The sequence below is a fragment of the Pinus tabuliformis genome, chromosome 2_2 (assembly GCF_031772625.1).
Source record: "Pinus tabuliformis cultivar Carrire ecotype Pingquan chromosome 2_2, CPIR1, whole genome shotgun sequence".
Classification (NCBI taxonomy): domain Eukaryota; kingdom Viridiplantae; phylum Streptophyta; class Pinopsida; order Pinales; family Pinaceae; genus Pinus; species Pinus tabuliformis.
In genome coordinates this window covers 271,645,694-271,660,437 of record NC_142300.1, presented here as the reverse complement: position 1 = coordinate 271,660,437, position 14,744 = coordinate 271,645,694, and positions in this window count along the sequence as shown.

Sequence of the window (14,744 nt, the reverse complement as noted above, 5' to 3'; positions counted from 1 at the left end):
CTTGTGACCAATGATGGTTTCCTCCCAACCATCATGTTGTTCACATATCATCTCCTAGTCCTCCTGATCAATAACTGAGTTTGATAATTCTTAAATGAGCTCCATGAAGTGCTTGATCTACACTTCATCCTCCAACACTTTCCAATACTTCACATTGTCTAGTACCGACGACCTATACCTAACCTCAAATTCATATCTGAGCAAGGGATTTTGTGGAGGTTTAAAATTTCTAGTAGTGATAGCCAAGGAGTCTGCCATCCTTTTATCCTCCCTATAAAGAAACTGAATATTGAAATCCAAGAAAAAGTTCTCAATGAAATCCCATACTTCATGCCTATAGGCCTTCAATCTTTGATGCTTGATTTGACACTGATTTTTTATTTAATTCACCACCATTTCTGAATACCCAAACACATTAAAGTACCCAATGTTAAGGTTTTTAGAAGCTTGCAGCCCCAACAACAAAGCTTCATATTTAGCAATATTGTTTGTGGCTTCAAACTCTAGCTTGAAAGTGAGAGGGATCGAGTTTCCCTTTGGACATACAAATAACACACCTGCCCCATTTCCTTCCCTAGAATAAGCACCATCAAAATACAATTTCCATTCCTTATCATGTTCCAATTACTTTTCACTCAGCTGAGAAGAACATTCAACCTCGGTGTCTCTTATAATTTGATCATCTTATTCTAAAAAAAACAAGAAAAATCCTTCTCCTTACCATACGCAGGAGCATTGTTTGACCAATATACCCTTGTAACTATCTTCATGAATATAGATTCCTTGTATAATCGACGCTCCTCTCCACCAAACACATGCATGGTAGCATATCTAAAATCCAACTTAATGGAACCATCGAGTTTCATTCCCGACAACCTAGAGAAAATCATACCAAATATTGCAGGGATGTGAGCAACTACACTGTCCATTACTACGATCTTTACTAGAATTTGAGCCAAATTAACCACTAGATCCTTGATCATACCTAGGAACATTACTTTTTTAGAATCAAAGGAGAAAAGATATTTGTATGGTTTTTTTATTTGCAGTCCCAATTGTTCCATCACAAATAATAGCATCAAGTTGTGAGATGTTCCTGAGTCAAGCATACAATTGTGTAGTAGCAGGTCATGAATTACCAAGGTGACATAAAATGGAGGAGTGGAAGGGTCCAACTCCTTCGCATGGGGTCCAAACGCAACCATAGGCCTATCTTATTGAAGGTTAAGGCTATATTGCAGGGGGGTAGTGGTGGGTGAAATCATAAATTAAGACACTTGAGATGCATACTAGGGTTGTTTCAATAATTCAATTAGAGGGACAACTATCTTGACTTTCTCTAACTCTTTTTGGAGACTAGAGGGAGAGGGATTCTTATAAATTTTAGCAGATTCGACAAGTGCTTTATCCTCATTGCATATTGGCTTCATCATTTGGGGAAATTGCTCTATTTTGGAGGCTCCATACACATTTGGAATGGGATCGGAGGATTCTTTCTTGGTTGGTGGGACATGGTTGAGTGGTTTCTTCCCTTTATCTGTTGGCTTAGGGGAACTTGGATGAAGATTTTCTTGATTATGTTATTTCCCCTTGGATATTTTCCTAGATGACCTGAGATCATATTTCCAATGCAATTGGGCTTGCATAAAGTCAACAAACTACTTACAATAATTTTCTATCTCATCATCATCCAGTGGGGCCTCTAAATTATCCACTTCTTCGTCATTGGATTCTATTTCGTTTTCTCCCTCTAAGAGAGAAGAGAACAATTTTTCTTGAACTTTTATTGTTTCTTCAATATTTTCTTCAGGATCATCTTCTAGGTACATAGGAGGTTGAATATGATCCTATTGATCCTTTCTCTCCCTTTGCAAGAGATACAAAAGTGGCCTCCTTTATTGAGGATTAAAATTTTTGTTAGGAGCAGACTAACATTGCTGAGGGGTATTTTTGTTCTCCAACTCTAGTTTTACCAGTTTGTTAGAAAATTTCCTTATCATCTTGTTCGTCTCCTCTAACTTTTGTTCTTGAGTTTCCTTTCACTAGTACAAAATGGCTAATTAGTTACTAAAAAAATTACTAAAATTTTCATATAAATGACTATTTTTCGGTCAGTGACCAATAGTATCTAATTTACAGTATCTTATAACGCGAACAACTTTTAGTCATTTTCAGCTGAGTCGTTAACTGGTGGTTCAATTTTATTGTCTAGTAGTATATTTGGTCATTAATTCAGTCACTTATTTGGTGATTGATTTAGTCATTCATTTGGTCATTAATTTCCACAATTAATGACCAAATATATAACAAAATATAATACTAAATGATCACTTAAGAAAACCAATTAATGACCAAACAAATATGACTAAAATGTTGGTCGTGTTATAAGACACTGTAAATTAGCTACTAATAGTCATATATATGAAAATTTTAGTCATTGTTTGAAACCAATTAATGACCAAAGAAATATGTCTAAATTTTTGTCGTGTTATAAGATACTGTAAATTAGCTACTAATAGTCGTATATACGCAAAATTTAGTTTTCATTTGTAATCACAAATTTATCATTTACAGTAGACATTTATCTTTTTTTGTAGTTTCATATTCATTATATAAATGACTACTTCAGTATTTTATATTCATTTCATTTGCTTTCATTAAAAATCGTTATGAGAAACTAATTTAGTCGTATATTCATTTTATTTGTGTTCATTATTAATAAACATAAACTACTAATTTAGCATTTTTAGATTGATTTTATGTGTTAATTATTAATCAACATAAATTAATTAGTATGATTTTGAAACTAAATTTAAAAAGAAATGTCATACAATGTACATGTTCATCTAATATGAAAACGCAAAGTTACATATGTTAATTACAATACTAACTAATATCATGTGCAACTATAAATAATTCCAACCACATAAATTATATTATATAAAATGTCAAGTATTACAATATGAGTTTTCAACTTAATATTGGTTGTTGTACAATTTACACATGAAATATTGTTTCCTCACTTCAAAACATTATCATTGTGTTGTCAAGGCATTGCAGGTGAATTCGCCAACTCTGAAGACTTGACCATTAGTCTATATGTGTGTATCTTGTGCAGGATATTGGCTCTCCAGGTGCCACTAGACCATTTCTATTCTTTATCTCTTTCATTTGCATTTTGTCACTCTAGTGTTAGTTTTCTTCTCTTTCTTCCATCCCTGCATCTTACCATCAATACTGAGTTCCTTTTCTGGAAAAAAGGAAGAAGAAGAAGAAGAGGATACAATACAGAGTATAAGACATGAAAGTCAATGAACACTGGAATATAAACTAAAGTAGACTATAAAGGATTCATACGATATATACCTCAACATCAGCAGTATTTTTAATGCCATTTTTTCCCATAAAAGCAAGAAACTCGAACAAGTTTTCTTCAGTTGGGATAGTGACCACTATGTGGGAAGATGACCTGTATAAACAAATAAAATAAAATGTCACAAATAAACACAACAAAGCTAGCAATTTCTACTAAGAATGTCTCAAGCTCCACTTTTGTAGCTTGCATATTGAAATTAAGTGTTTGATGAAATGCCAATGCATGGTTTTCTGACCTTGAACACTATAGTCACATGTTGTGTGCTTAATGGGGATGGTGAAGCAACTTTGGAACTTTTTTTCTAATGACAATCTCCAATAGGAAGAGCAATTGCAATCAAAATCTAGTGAAATGGAGATCAGAGAAACTTGTGGCATATAGGTAACATGTGTGTTTGATGCATAATATGAATACCAATTAGAGAGATTCTGAAAACAATGTTATGAGATGGAGACTTGAGGATGTCATGGGACTCTAAATACTTTAGCATGTTGGAAAAGTGTAGGGATATAGGGAAAAAATCTGAAATTGTTTCTTTAACTCTCTTCTAAAACTATGACTCTTGGTAATGGTTTAATATCATCATTTTTTTTCATATAGCTATGCCATCATTTCATTTTGCACAAACAGTTGTATGTCTAGAATGATGGCTTGCATTGTACATTTTTTTAGATGCAAGAGTGCTACTGCTTATTAATTATTGGGAAAGACTGTCTCCAGGGTGCAGTCCATTAGCTAACAATTCCACTAATGTTTGGCCAATTCAATGTCATTGAATTTTCAATCATAAATTGTCAACCAAGGTGCATAGACTGTTGAAGTAGGGGTGCACAATAAGAACTAGAAGTTATTCGATATGTTAAGATCTAAACTTAATATGGAGGTGGTGTTTGTTAATTACATTGGAGTTACAATCCTTAAAGTTATTAGCTAATTTCTTTGAAGTTAATATCTATATAATTAGTTTATGGATGATATGAGAGTGATCCTACTTGTATTAGATTGTTTTGAGATTTTTGGTCTTGAATCTTTATGCTGTAGCTTCTAATTCACTAAGTGAAAAAAGAAATATATTCTATCAATTGTGAAGAAACATTGTTTGAGCTCAATTTTTTAGGAGAAAATGCTCACACTTTTACGTATTCAATTTTCATTAAAACAAAATATTTCAAACAACATCCATACTATGAAATAAACACACTTGAACTATGCTAGATAATAAGAAAATGAAGTAACCATGCTGTACTGGTATAAGCAATTCAAATGACAGACTAAGCTAGGTATGAAGCAGATGAAAGTACTTATGAAAATAATGATTCATTAATGAATTAATTATGCTGCATTTTCACACAAAATAGAGTATTCAAGGAATGAAAAGAAATTGAGTTGCAGTTGGTTAAGACTTGTCACTGTTCATAGGGGCCCTCCACAGATCAGTTCAAAATCTTCAATCAACGCAACGCATACACACAAACCCAATTCTATTGCTGGCAAACAAAATTCACACACTGTTTCAAAATTACATCATTCAGAGTGCACCCCAAATCACAGTGCGGCCATAAGTTTTATAACAGGTCTCTGGCATAACAACATGAGTAATTTAAGCCTAATAATCTTAGCTAAACTATATTGCTAAATCTTCAATTTTCTATTTTGAAAGAAAATTGATAAGATTTCGATTTAACTCGTATTTCATTTCGACGACAATCCTGCAGTTGATTTGGAGTTTGACCGTTATCTCCTTCACTTATCTTAACAAATAGTTTCAAGGGGATATGAAGGAATCCACAAGGAAACCATTCTCTATCCATCTGCATCCTTCGCTGCTGACTTGGAGCTTCTAAACCTAGAAAACAATGGAGGCAACTACAAAAATTTGGATTATCTGCAGAAACAAAATGATTTGGTAGCTAATTGCATTCTTTAACAAAAAAATAGGGTATAAAGTCAAACATGAATTAGAAGACATATTATTGCATACCTTCATCAAAACCTGGTGGATATGGCTTTATTTAGGTGGTAGATATATAGGAAAAGAGAGAAGTATTAGGCAAAAATGGATGTCATGGTAGGACAATCTTCAGACTCTACATTCCCCTAGACTAGATATTTTGTATGTCCTCATACACTTCTTCCTTGTCGGTCACCCATGCCTTCTACTTATCACCTCCAATTTTCACGGTTTTCTTCTTTTTGGCAGTTGTTGCCATTCTAGGTTTCCTCATGAGAATTTTGTATTTTAAGCTCATAATCTCTCTTTGCATAATTTTGTTTTCCTTCTTGAGATTTTTGTTTTTCTTATACCACAAGCTCAGATGAAGGATGAGATTGTCACTTTTTGCAATCTGGATCTCACTTTGTGTCTTCCATGCTTGATTCTCATTCTTGAGATACCGGTTCAATGTTTCTAATTCAAAGATCTCCCGCTTTAAGATGTTTGAGGCTGATTGTTCATTTACCTAGTTGCTCCCTTCTCCAAGACTCTAAATTTTTTCTTTGGTTGCTGTCTTTTTCTTTTCCAATGATTCTATATAGTCATATATTTCTTGCTGCAAAGGGTCAATACCCAAACTATGCACTGGGCTTCTTAGAGGTGAGTTGTATGGTTGTGGTGATACTTTCGGTGATGATATCGGTGACCCTTTTGGAGAAATTTCAAGGTTTTCAATTGGCTCATCCTCTGTTAGTTCATTCTCTATTGGCTCCTTCTCCGTTGGCTCATTGCTCTCAAGTTCAATGTACTCTGTAGTTTTTGAGATTGTCTGTGGAACTATGCTTAGCCTTGTACTCCTCCTCAATCCTGAGGTTTGTATTCCCTCTAATTTTCTTCTTTTAGTATTTTATCTTTCTTCTTGAGGAGGTGTTACACTAAAAAATGTCACCATGACCGCTTACAGTTAGTATGGCTCAAATCAACAGTCATGCTACCCTCTTAGGCAAGTCTTATGCCTCTGCTATCCATCTCAAACTCAAAGAAGAGAGAAAGTCTTGTAAAAATGTGTTTATCTCTGGGGTCGCAGGTTCTCTCAAGCCTTACCTGCGGGGACGCTCACAATGTTCACAAAAACTGCGTCTTTGGACGCTCTGTATGTCAAGGGACAGGTGCGTCCTTCTGTAAAAGGCAAAATGTGCAAGTTTCATCTTAAAAAAGTTACTTGTGGTTACTTCTAGAACTTTCTAGAGGTCGGTTTGATGAAATGGATGCGCCTCCAGTTGGTTCATGTATCCCTATTAAGGAGGAACTTATCCCATCAATAAGGGAGCTATCCCACCCAAAGAGAGGGATTATCCCATTGATGGTGGACCTGAATAACCTCTTTACAGCACTATAAATAAAGACCTTGGGCAGGGGAGGTTGGAGCTATACATTTTCTTTGGGTAAATGCTGCAGGAAATAGGACTCCCATTTAGAACCTTGTGAGGAGAGATTGTCTTTGCTTGATTCTACTTGGAAGTGGGTGAGCTTTGTCAAAGTAGAGGAAAACCCTTGATGGACCCTGGGAGGAACTTGCACAACACCAAGGCCAGGTTGTAAGAGTTTCTTTGTTTCGTTATTAATACAAACTGGTTTATTTTTCTCAATAGCTTGTGTTAATGAGTTATTTCATGTGTTCCTTGGTCTGCATGTTGGATATATGTTTTATTATATGAAATGCAAGTGCTTGGTAATTGTTTGATTGTTTGTGGTTGCAGGAATTGATGTGAAGGAGGAGCTCATCCGGATCAGCAAAGACGGACTACAACAACAGCGTTTTGGAATAAGGTAAGCCTAAACACTTGTAGTTTTCATGTTTTAAAAGGTGTATTTAGAGAAAGATCACTCCATTTTGTCTTGTTTGTCGCTAGAGAGTTTAGACTCCTAGGGAGGTCAGTTGTGTCCGCACAAACGACTTTTTCCGCCACGACAAATTGGCGACTCCACTGGGGAATCCATTAATGAGAGAGTCTTTTCCTTTGTGTGAACTTTGCTCTGAGAAAATCATTTTTATTTTCTGGTTTTTGACTGTGAGAATTAGTATTTGGGTGGCTTAACTTTAGATTTAGTTAGACTTGGTTTTTCTTAACTTTTCCCGAAGGACGCACCCTCTGAGTACTGTACAGTGCGTCTTTGGACGCGCTGTTGCTGTTTGCACAGAGCGGGCCCGCGCCTGTGATAACGGGTTGCCTGCGTCTTCCTGTAAAATTTAGGAAAATTCCATTTTTTGCTTTAATTGCTTTTAGATTTTGATTTTTCTTAGTGTTTTCCGCCCAGATCCTTTAGTACACTGTCAAAAATTTTCACCTGAACTTGTTTTGTGAGCTTTGAGTGTTTTAGTGGATTTCAACGAAGTTTAGGCCTAGGGTTGATTTTTGGATAGGTCCTGTAGTGACTTTGACGGTAGAAAGTTGTCCAGCCTTAGATCTCTCTGGTTTGTCAGCCTTCTTAGAAGTCGGGCCTGTCGTAAAGTCTCCTTGTGTGAGAAGCTTGCCATTTAAGTTGTTTTGGGTCAAATTTCGAATTACTTGTTTATAAAGTGTTGATTTCCATTTTACAAAAGAACAAAAAGATTAGAGTTTTGTTTTGACTAGTTTTTGGTTCTGCAATAAGCTAGTCCTTGATTTGATTGTGATCAAGTAAAACACCTTAGAATAATCATTGTTGGTTTTGGCCTCGTTAAGATTGCTTAGAGTAAATTCACCTTTAGTTTGCTTGTGAGCGAAGTTTGGTAGATTTTAATAGTTGTTAAGATTGATTTTTGTTACCTTAGATTTATTTGCTTTATTAAAAGAAAAATACAAAAACATCTTCTTTAAAAGTCTTGTTTCAAGTAGCTTTTGTTTTTTGAAAGAGAAAAAGAGTTTTTTCGTGCATGTAAAGAGCGGTCATGTTTTTATGCTTTGAAAAGACAAACGAATTGTTTCTTTGATTGTCTTCAATTAAGAAGTTGCTTTTATAAAGATTGCATTCTCTCAACTTTTTAGTTAAGCAATTCATCGAAAAAGTAAAGTAGTGGGTAAATCATCCTAGGTGCATTTTGTAGTGGTTTTGAGTCGAGTCAACACACCACTGGTTTCACTTCCATCACCTTTTGACTTAAGAAACAACCTTAAAAGTAACGCTTAAATTAAAATCAATCTAGTAATCTTTATTTTTCTAGGGCTCTGAAACACCAACATAGCTTAGGCTAGGGTCTTGGAGTAGGTGAGTACTTAACTCTCCAAGACTACAAAACCAAACAGATAGTTTATCTTGAGTAGAATAAATCCAATTGTTTCAGTTGCACTCTGGGAAAGCTCCTCTTAAAGGAGAAGCACGAGCTCGTGTCCGAACCAGTGAGGGGATCATTCCTCCCTCGTTGGGAACGACGCCAGACAGTACGTATTACAAACGGTAAACCTCGGATTAACCATTGTCGAGGAGCCAGGGGTCACTTATCGGTAAACCTTGGATTATTGTCAAGGAGTCGGTAAGGGGATTGAGCTTGTTACTCTGCCCTTGCGTGCTGTCGGAGTTTAGACTGTTCCCCCAGGTGTAATTGTTGTGATTGGTAACTTTAGTGACCATAATCTTTAGGGTTCTACCGAGGTGACGGTGGAGGGAAGGTCCCACTGTACCTGGAGCAGACGTCGGTTATACTCACTTGGATTTTCCGGGGGGTTCACTTCACTTCGAGACGGTTAAAGTGGAGGAACTTGTGCCGGTCTATTCATTAAGCAGGTTGCCGGGGTAACTGTTCCACCCGCCATTTCTGTACTGAATCCTGCGAGGTTGGGCCTAATCACCAACTAGCGCTTTTGGTCCGGAAGACTACTGTTTGTGTTTGGTTTGACGCTCTAGATTATTTAGGCGTGTGCTTCAAATTTGTTTGCTTCTTAGAAGACTTTAGGTGGTTTGATTTGAAATTTTTACTTTGTTTTCGTGTGTTGTAGTTAAAAATCTTTAATTGTGGCGGAATTACCGAGACAGTCCCGTAGACTTCGGGGCCAGTCTCCTGAAGTTTTTTCTGTGGCCGAATTGTTGAGAAGATCCCGTAGACTTAGGGGATCACCTCCTCGAGACGACCCGGGTAATCTAGAAGGTTTAAAGGTCCTTGTAACTCCTCCTAGTGACAGTAGAGTAGGTTCACCTGAAGAAGGAGAATCTTCCTTGGTAGTCCATCCAGATTACCAAAGTTTAGAAACAGGTTACAATCCCGAAACTGTTATAGTTTCCGAGCTTGCTGGTAGTTTTTCATCTGCCAGTGAAACAGGCGAAGAACCTGAAATTTCCGAACCTGTTACTCCAACTTCTAGTGTCCCTGATTCACCGAGAATAGAAAGAATTATCACCGAAAATCTTCCCTCTGGTTTGATTGCTATAGAAGAACTTGCTCCAGAAGAGGATATAGGTGTCTCTTACCTTGAAGGTCAACTTACTATTGATCTAAGGGAGCGTGAATCCATCTTTTACAGTCCTCCTAGAAGTACTCCTTGGTACCTTGCATTAACCAACTTTTTGGACAACTCAGTAGGTTTTTCTACACCTCGTACTCCTTTTCCACCTGGAGGTATTTATACTCCTGTAAATATGTCTGGTCAGTCGTCCGTGTTTACTCAAAGTCCTGAATCTTTTTTACACGGCGGTCCTTCTGTTCCCACTGGGTATCAGTCACTTTCTGGTACCTTTGCGGGGGCATCTCCTCAACCCGTTGATCATGGGTTATTTGCTGGAAATAGTGGTAATGTACCATTGGGTGTAGGAGACATTTACATGATGTCAGGTTCAGTTCCCGTTTCCCAACCTCAAGGTGGCCAATTACCGCCTGGGGTGCAACCGCAGTTAACGCCTGGGGGGCAACCTCAAGGTACACAAATCGTGTCTGGGGGGCAACCTCAAAGTCAGTATGTACCTATGGTGCAATATGTACCCCAAGGTCAACCTCAGTATCAATATCAACCTCAAGGATGGCAACCCCAAGGATGGCAACCTCAAGGGTATCAACCCCAAGGTTATCAACCTCAAGGGTACCAACCTCAAGGTCAAGGTCAACCCCAGTATCAGTATTTACCTCAAGGTTATCAACCTCAAGGTCAATACTCAGGTCAAGGTTATCAACCGCCTCAAGGTCAGTCATATGTTCCAAGTATGGGAACTGCACCTTACAATTATCAATCCTACCCTCAATCTGGTTATGGATCTCAGTATCCTCAACCTGTTACGGGTCAGTACCCTGGAATGTTAGTGTGGGATCCATCACAGGGTCAACAGGTGTTGCAGCCAAGTGTACAGATGCTTCCTCAAGCTGGACAACCCGTAGTTTCTGGTCCAACCCAGCAACCGCAACCTGTCCAGCCCAATGTTCAAACTTCTGTAACTTCGGTAGTTACTCAGCCGTCAATTGCACCTAGTACTCCATCTCAAACGGCTGCTGCAACTACCGCTACATCTACCATACTTACTTCTAGAGTATCGACGGCTCCAGTTTCTACTGTCCCTGTTACCACACCTCAGACATCTTTACCGTTGTCTGGATCTACGATTCAAACCACAGTCCAGATGCCTGTAGGTCAGCCTGGTATAAGTACGGTTGTCACTACTCAACCTCAATTTGTTCAACCTCCGTACCAGGGACAGTACCAACATGGGAAAGCTGTCCAACAACCGGTTTACCAGTATCAACCGTATCCTGGGTACACTTATCAACAACCTCAACAACCCCAGTACGGTCCGGTTAATCGTGGTTTTCCAGGAGGATATAATATCCCAAATGCGACTCCTGTTCCTAGTTATCCTGGATATCCTCCTCCTGGGGCTGGTATTGTGACCCAGAGTTTTAGAGATCCTAACCGGCAGTTACCGTTTATTGCAACTTTGGATTTACCCGACTTGACGCGCCTAACTAATGATCCAATTCAATATCTTCAGTTCTGGCCGCCAATGCCAAATAAGTTGCCCAGCGATATACCCAAGTTCGAAGGTAAGTCTGGAGAGGATCCGTCCAATCATGTGATGACTTACCACCTCTGGTGTGCTTCGAATTCTATCTCTGATGATTCCATTCGCTTACGTCTTTTTCAACGTACACTCATTGGTCTCGCGGCCAAGTGGTACATTGAGTTGCCACGGGCCTCTTTTTACAACTTTAGCCAGTTAGCTACCTCCTTCTTAACTCACTTTCAGTTGCTGGTCAGATACGATAATGGCACGGAGTTATTAACTTCGCTAAAACAATCGACGTCCACGTACATTTCTGATCACATCCATGAGTGGAGACGTCGTAGGAGGTTAGTGAAAGTTTTTATTCCGGACCAAATCTTAGCTGAATGGTTTGTCAAATCATTATTACCGAAGATTACTGAAGATGTAGCTAAGGCCGGAGTAGTCACTGAGGAGCAAGTCATTGCTCAAGCGCAATACCTTGACTTAGTTTACACTCAGTCGGGTACGTTACACGAGAAGATTCCGGATCTTCCAAAGTCGATTCAAATCGCTGCTGCTCCTTCGGGATCTCATGCCGCTGATGGTATGATTGGTATAGTGACTACGAAGAGTAAGAAGAAGTCTTCCAAGGCCTCCAATACTCCAATAATCACTTTGCCTGATTCTCCGACAGGAGAGTCTTCTCCTCCTGAACTTACCGCCGACATTCACACTGTAGAGTCATCTACGGCCAAATCAAAAAACGGTGGAAAGAAGAAAGGAAAGAAGAAGGCTAAAGCAGACAAGGCTCCAAAGGAGAAAACTGAAAAGTCGGAAACCAATGACGAAAAACGCAAACCTCGATATCCTTGTCTTATTTGTGAAGAGGATCATTTTACGAGAGATTGCCCTCATCGGGTCGAGGTTGTGAAAATAGTCAAAGGTTCTCCCACTCCTGCTGTGTTAAAGAATCCATTTCCGGAGCAGGAGAATAAGATGATAGGTTCTTCTTCGAATGCCAGTGAAGAACCCATTTCGATGATGTCTCATGTGAGGATTGCGACTCGATCGCAAGATTATGGTAGTAAGGCTCCTGTTGATGGTAAGGAAGCAGAATCTTCTCACTCTAATCCATCAACTTCAACTCCTGGTTCCGATCCACTACAGATCGAAAAACCTAACCCAGACTTAGTGATTAAGCCGCCCGCCAAGGGTGTACTTCAAAGGTCTGCTTTCAATCCACATGCGAGAGCAGCCCAGAATTACAACATTGTTGAAGACTTAGCTGTTTCACCTTCGGCAATGTCGGCACTCGAAGTGCTGCAATCATGCCCAGCACAACGGAAATTGCTTTTGTCGGCTATCGGAGCTGTCGATATTCAGGACCCGAACCTAATGATCTTTGATCTAGAAAATAGTACGCCACGTCTCCCCCATCAAATGGCTTTCCAAATTCCAGTGATAGTCAAAAACATGCCTATTCATCGGACTGTGATTGATGAGGGAGCCTCAACGTGTATTATGTCGATTCAATGTTGGAGATCCCTTGGTTCTCCTCCACTGAACCAATCCCGCACCATCCTTAAGGCCTTTGATGGCCGTGGGTTCCGTCCGTTTGGTATTTTACAAGAATTGCCTATACGGGTAGAAGGTAAAACCGTTAGTCTAGATGTGGAAGTGGTTGATGCCCCTCTAGACTACAACCTTCTTTTGGGTCGAAGTTGGTCATATGCTATGACAGCGGTCGTTTCATCGGTCTTCAGAATAATCAAGTTTCCATATAACGGTAAGATCGTGACTATTGATCAGCTGACATACTTTTCATCCGACCCAGCCTCTTCAGAGAGTATCCAGCATGTCGGTAAGACGACAATCCCTTATAGGGACGTTGGTGTAGGTTTAGTTAAGGATTCCGGTTTACTGGGAACTTTTCCTCTCCCTCCACTTAACGCAGACCCTTCATTTGCGACAATTCATATGATTACATCAGAAAACATTATTTATGACGATCCTTGGATTGTCCCATCTGACTCTGAGATAGACTCATTCGGTGATGTTATGCCTTTGAGTCCGTATGAAATTGCTTATGAAGCTGTCGTGTCTTTTACCGACTCGCATTCAACCGAAATCGACCAAATGAATGTGGTCAATGAAGAATCACTTTTCACCTCAACCTTGGAACGGATAGCGTTTCCCGAAGTCGTGTCATCTGACGAACAACTTCGCGAAATCCTAAGTGTAGATGATCTACCATGGGAGGATCTCCATCACAGATCTTCGTTTTTACCTAAGGATGATGCATTTGAAAATGATTTTTCATCTATCTTTACCGCTGAATATGTCAAAGACGCTCAGGATCCAACGAAACATTCTGATTCAGAGTTGAATTTAGGGAATATTTCTCGTACTATTCCCATTGATATTTCAGTGAAGCCCGGAATCGAGGAAAACATTCATATAGGTGCCGCTTGTACAGAAGATGAAATCCAAATTTACAAGGCCCTATTCCAAGAATTCCGCGACGTGTTTGCCTGGTCTTACGAGGAAATGCCGGGAATTGATCCTGCCATTGTTGTTCATGAAATAAAGACCTACCCGGATGCTAAACCCGTCCGGCAACGGTTGCGTCAGATCCACCCTCGAAAAGCGGCTGCGATTAAAGCAGAAGTCGAAAAGTTGTTGAAAGCAGGTTTCATTTATCCGATCCCGTTAACGGATTGGGTATCGAATATTGTTCCGGTTAACAAGAAACAAGGAACAATAAGAATCTGTATCGACTATAGGGATATAAATCGAGCTTGTCCAAAAGACAACTATCCTACGCCTTATATCGATCAAATTATTGATGATTGTGCCGGAAGTGAACTGTTTTCCTTTATGGATGGCTTTTTAGGCTATAATCAAATCAATATTCTACCTGCCGATCAACCAAAAACGGCATTCATTTGTCCATGGGGGACATTTGCTTATTGCAAGTTACCTTTTGGGCTTAAGAATGCCGGGGCCACTTTTCAACGGGCGATGTCTTATGCATTTCATGACATCAAGCACATTGTGCAACCCTATCTCGACGATTTGCCTGCTCATTCTTTACATCGAGCTGATCACCTTGTCCACCTACGAGCAAACTTTATGAGGTGTAGGCATTATCGAATTCGGTTGAATCCCCACAAGTGTGTTTTCTGTATAGAAACAGGTCGATTGCTGGGATTTGTTGTTTCAAAAACCGGTATTCGCGTCGATCCCTCGAAGGTTGAAGCTATCATCAAATTGCCTCCTCCTTCGAGTTTACGCCAACTCCAAAGTTTGCAAGGGAAAGCGAACTTTTTACGCCGATTCATCCCGAACTACGCCGAGGTCACTAAAGGTTTTACACGGTTGTTGAAACAGAACGCGCAATTCTTTTGGGACGAGATTGCCCAACAATCTTTTGATGCACTTAAACACGCGTTGACCCATGCACCGTTGTTGCATCCTCCCAACTACAAC